Below are 6059 nucleotides of genomic sequence, written 5' to 3'. Positions count from 1 at the left end.
ATCTGTCAGTAAGCACCCATGCTAAAAAATGGTGTCTGTTTTTCTGCTTCTCTGTGCATTTATTAATGAGCACATAGCTCCTAAATTTCATTTTTACAATAACTACATTGCATGGACACTCCTGAAATCTTACTGGTGAAAAAAGAACTAAGATGACTTTGATATGAAATAATATAACTTCTTAATAAGTTTTGTCTCCTTTCTGATTTCAGGTTTTAGAGTCCATAACTTTTTTTTTTAACTTCAGGTTTTTATCTAGATTCATGTTAGTTAGCATATATGGTAAAATTGGTTTCAGGGGTAGAACTTAGTGATTCATCATTTACATATAATACCCAGTGCTCAACACAAGTGTCCTCCTTCATGCCCATTTAGCCCATGCCCCACCCACCTCCTTCCATCAACCCTCCCTTTTGTTCTCTATGGTTAAGAGCCCTTTATGGTTTGCTTCATAACTTCTATGTGTCAGAAAAATCAAAGTAGTTTTTCTCTTTTTTCTTATTAATACAGTATTATTTGTATTCCTCTCGTCAAACTGAGCCAACCACTTTCCCCAAGCTCCCTGGGGAGGTTTAGATAAAAGGAACATACAGGGAAAATGAGACATGAGAGAAAGGCATTGGAGGTGGAGACAGCTCCTTCACATGGTGAAGAGGATGAGAAAGGTCACCATCAGGCAAAATAGCCCATGGCCTCCTAGAGGTCAAAGTTCAGAATGGCTTAGGAGAAGAGCTATTGCTTCAGAGAAGGGCTCCCAGCATAACCAATGACGAGGCTCCCAAACACAGTCCCAATTCCAGCCCCAGAGCCGGCCACCCCTACCATGGCAGCCCCAGCCCCAATGAACTTAGTTGCTATGTCACTGTCCTTTGAAATAACACTGGTTCAGAAGCTGCGTCTAAGAGTAAGTGAGGTCAGGGGACATGGGGCTGCCAAGCTGCTGAGGCTCTCATCTGTTAGTGTCTTTAGTGGTTTTAGCACCACATCAGACAGTGATCAGCTCAACTGCTGAGAGGTGCTCCTGACATGGAAGGGGTGGAGAAGTACTTTGCACAGGCATATATTTTTAGGGGATGAGGAGCTGTGGCAGGAGAGCTGCTCCTAGTGCAAAGAAGACAGCCAAAGTAGTTTTTCTGATACACATTAATCTGACAATAAGGAGCAACTCCTGGCTATCACAGGGCAGGCACCTTAAAAAGTACCTTTACAGCCTTGGAAGCTTTTGATATTAACAGATCATTAGGCTTTCAGGGAACTCTTGTTATATATGACAGGTTTAGAAATATTCAATTTTTTGAAATTACCTAAAGATGTAGAGACCTTTCTGATGTTGTAACTGTATGGTCGTGCATTCTGATTTTTTCCACAGTATGAAATGCTCCCTGTGGTGTCTGTTCTAAACTATCAGTGGTGATGACCAGAGTTGACTGACAGTTAATTTTACTGACCATTTTTAAAGTCTCCATGAATGGAGAGAACTTTACATAGACTATTTAGAAATTATTGAGCAAAAGCTTTCTCAATTAAATAATCTTAAATTGTACATTATTACTCTCAGGTTTTAAAACCTAGAAACAAAATGCTGCATTTGATTCATTAATATACAAATGGCAATGGTGATGGTAGGGTAGTGTGGAGCAGCCTGACTTCTCTTTTATATTTCTAAAAAAAAACAGAAGAATTGGGTAAATTCTAACAAAACATTTGAAATTTAGCAAGCGATATTACTTCTGCTTTGCACTTGATCTTAGCCAAAAGGCCAAAAAATGAAATTATTACTTCTGCTTTGCATTCATCATCTTCTGCAAACGTGAATAAAAACACCTATGTATAATAGAAAAGTATCTTCAGTTCAATTGTCAAATGCTTGTCAAATACAAAGGAACAGAGGAACTTTTTCTAAGATCTAGCTGAGGTTGTCCAAATGCAATTCCATTGAAGACTGCTTTAGTCATCATTTTCTCAAGCCAGGTTCAAGAGAGCGAAGTCAGTTTTTAAAATACAATTTTAATTATTGCATATGCCCTTTCAAGTCAATGAAAAACAACCAACCACCTTTCCACTCACCAAGTAATTGTGTTCAATGTCTCTGACACTAAGCTCCAATAGTTCTAGCTGATATGCAGGCAAGCTGTGCTCGTGTTGAATAATGTTCTTATTTTGGATGTGTCAAGACCAAAATAGCAATCTTAATTTAAACATATAGCAAGGCATCAGTTTGTTTTCATTTTAAAGTAGAGTTACCAAATTGAAGACCTTTTCTATAATAAAAGTGTTAAAACAAATTGACAGTCAATATTCTTAAACTTTAATTTGATTAATCCTGCTCTTAGCAATTGCACTGTTGCATTATATATGATCCTTGGTTATTCAATGGAACAATGAGTAGAATGTTTTCATAACTAAATTTTTAGATTCATGTAGAACTTCACTATTTAGAGATTATATGTTCAACATGCACTATATTATTGTATTTGTCATGACTAAAAGAAGGATGATATGAACATTCCCAGGTTTATATTACTATAACTTTAAAAGGTATAAATAAATAACCCAATTATATCATGAATAATCAGAAAATCTTGAATTTTAAAAATAATTAACTTATGTTGTTAATCATACTGTAGATTGGTAAGCAATTTTATTTAACAATAACAAGAAAAATAATCTTGAAAAGTAAATAAGGAATCTGCTTCTTAAGTGATCAAAATAATTTTAATTCTTAAATATAACCAGTCCATGAATCTAGTCATACTGTAGTTAATCAATATTGATTTATAATGATAGGGAGGAAATAAAAATATAAATAATCTTAAGATGCTAATGTGACATGTTTATCATAACTATATTCATAAAAAACAATAATATGATGCCTATGAACTAATTAGGTACTCTTGGGTTGTTATATTATTAATGATTTATGCCATTTTCTATATTTGATATTATGTTACCCAACTTAATAAACTACTGTCTATTCAGAAAAACTAAGTATTGCTGCACAAAAGCCTAAGGCAGTTGTATCAATGTGAATATTTTCAACTTCAGAGCAATGATTTTGACAGATTAGAGGAGTAAATTCATATAATAGAGTGTCATGATCCAAATAAAATCTAATCACTTAAGGTAAAATTATACCTTATCTATGGAAGGAAGACTAGAATCTTAAAGCACTATTCTTATAAAAGTTAATTTACTTTCAGGGTGATTTTTGTATTTATATTTTTCAGTATATTACTGAACTAATGGAAAACAAAACTGATGTGTGGGCGATTAGTTATACTACGTTTGCCTTCAAATTATGGATCTTTGAAAAAATAGACTGGTGTGCAATAAATTGATTTTCATGTCTTTTTGGCATCTTTTATTTAGTAATTTGTGTTTTTCATTGATATATGACTTTGTTACTTAAATTCTTTAGTTTTAAATCATTAGGCATGTTAAGAAGAAGAAGAAGAAAATAAACAAGTGATTGAATTAAGCATCAGCATTGTCTCTTTCTATTATCCCTTGCTTTTGTCATGCCACCTGAGCTCCTAGTTCAGCAAAATATCACAATGATATATTCTGGACTTATTAAAATATAGACATAAGTAAAGTAGATTAGATTAGAGATATTTCCAGATTGGCTATTAAGATATTCAAAGGAAACAAAATCATCTTACAATAAATCTAGATTGATAGATAGATAGATAGATAGATAGATAGATAGATAGATAGATATGGGTAGAGATAGATATATCCGAACTGACCATTCATAGCAGTTCAAGTATTTGTAATATATTCTGCTATATACATATTTATATTTGATAAAGGGAATATTTTACGTTGAGAGGAGAGAGAAAACTAGAGCAAAATAAAAGCAAAGATTTAAAAGTGTTAATCCACAGGTTGCCTATTCTTGAAAGGTGAACACGGTGAATGTGAGGGCCACGACAAGGTATTCTGCCTAGCTTTATCATGGGTAGACTTAAGCCGCATTAACACTGTGTATGGCACGTAGAAATGAAAGTTGACTCGTATGCACAGAGTATTTTTTCCATTAGTCAAGCCAAGTAATTCTTCGCTTCTTTGTCTTTGCTCCCAGGAGGTTGGTCACCTTGGTAAGAGTGAATACTTAGCCCAGACTTTGGCCAATTATTAGATGACTGCATAGTTAGCAAGGCATCTCCATAAACCTTAAGCATGTCTAGCCCTTTGCTTTCAAGCCTATAAATATGGCCCGCTCTGCTTATATATACTCCTAAATATCATAAGGAAGCACAGGAAAATCTCATCTAGTGCTTTTGCTGGGTCAGGTGATGGTAGTTCCAGATGAACACCTTTGAGCACTTTCATTCCACTTTATATTGTGTGTTCAATTCATAAATGCTTGGCCTTGTATGCTTTCCATGTTGTCAGCATTCTGGGAGACAAACTGATATTTTGCTTAGAAATAATCAAATTGAATGCTATCTGTTACAATGAAGGGAGACTTCCAGACTAACTTCTATTGAGTGTGAGTTGGAATTTTCTTTGTAGTAGCAAAATTGAGAAGCATTTCTAGTAGGCCCAAGGGGTGTAGTGCTTTTCTCTCTAAAATTATTTTTCTCAATTTTTATGAGTTCTGCCCTCAAAAATTATTGCAATTGACATGTATAAGAATTTATTTTCAAATTAAATTGGCAGTGAATGATTGCCAATCAAAGTAGAAGAAAGGCTATCTAATAGACTTTCCCAGAAATCAAAGAACTAATATTTTAACTATCAAATAATGTGTAAGGCATCTAGGGTGAAGCTCTATGGAAAATTGTTAATAGCACTTTATCAACCTTAAAAAAAAAGGTCTTTGCTTATCTCATTGATATTCATGCTTATATTTGTTACTCTGTTATGGGACCAATTCTATAATGGATTACCATCTTACTAACACAAATAATTTTTTAAATAAGCAAATAATGTAATAAAATGCAAACTACCAATCCTAATCTAATAAATACTATCTTTGAGTCAAGTTTTGTTCAAACTTGGTAAAGCATTTTAAATCAATCTTTCATAACACCCTTTTCAGCTGTACATAGGGAATCCTACATGTAACTTTACTTGATTAAAAGAATTGTCCTTAATGTTCTTTAGTAAACATATTTGAACTACTTTCAAAATAAATAAACAAGAACAGAGCTCTTCAACTTAGATTCTGCTTCTCTGAGACTTATTCTGTAGGATCTTGGATTAGTGGTTTTTGTAGGTGTGATTTATGGAGTTTGTTATGATTCAGTGCTCCCAGGACCCATCCTATATAAACAACACAAAATTAAATAAACACAATTTAAAAGAAAGAAAAACATGTTTGATGAAATCATTGGGCATCTTTCATAATTCAACCCTGTTTAATGTGACCCAAAGCACTATACTTCATTCAGATATACTTACAAATTGTATAACTGTGTGACTTAACATCTTCTTTGTAAGACCTTTATCCATTTTCTTCCAACAATTACTTCTTTGTTGCCATATCCTTCATATTTATAATGTGTTAATGATTTTTGTTTTTAAATTGAATATGTGAGAAGGAAGATAATTTTTTTAAGACTGAGGAAAAATTACATGTTAGATATTAAGGAGGTGGGAGAAAAAATGGGGAAAATGTTTTTTGTTCACAGGCAGATTAATTACATGACTGATCTTTCATGGGAGAAATCAGAACAAGTGTAAAGTGGAAAATGCAAATGATTTAATCGAAACAGATTTGCGAACTTTTAGTAGTTAAATTGAGAATTATATTCTAAGTATGATAAGGGGATTTAAAAAAAAGAGAGAGAGACAACAAACTCAAAATGGAGTCACTTGTGCTAAGCCCACATCACCAAACTGAGACTTATTACTTAACCAAATTTCAGTGTCAGCCTCTATCAGAAATGTAAAATAACTAGTCAGTCTAGAATTTCCTGATCAGCACTAGTGAGGTAATGTGCCTGATAAGACACTTGGGATCTTCCAGAGAAAGGTAACTCTGCTTGAGACAATTTACTCTCTTAGTAACTTCTTTGTCTCACCTCCTTCTGCCTATAAAAGCCTTTCAT

At 33.5% G+C, this 6059-nt stretch overlaps 1 pseudogene; it reads right to left on the bottom strand.

The window, feature by feature from the left end:
- Nucleotides 1-640: 640 nt before the first annotated feature.
- LOC113251115 (ATP synthase F(0) complex subunit C2, mitochondrial-like) lies at nt 641-6059 on the bottom strand (annotated as a pseudogene).

The sequence above is a fragment of the Ursus arctos genome, unplaced genomic scaffold (genome assembly GCF_023065955.2).
Source record: "Ursus arctos isolate Adak ecotype North America unplaced genomic scaffold, UrsArc2.0 scaffold_10, whole genome shotgun sequence".
NCBI lineage: Eukaryota > Metazoa > Chordata > Mammalia > Carnivora > Ursidae > Ursus > Ursus arctos.
Note: the sequence above shows the minus strand (reverse complement) of the source record. Positions and strands in the feature narration are given on the sequence as shown.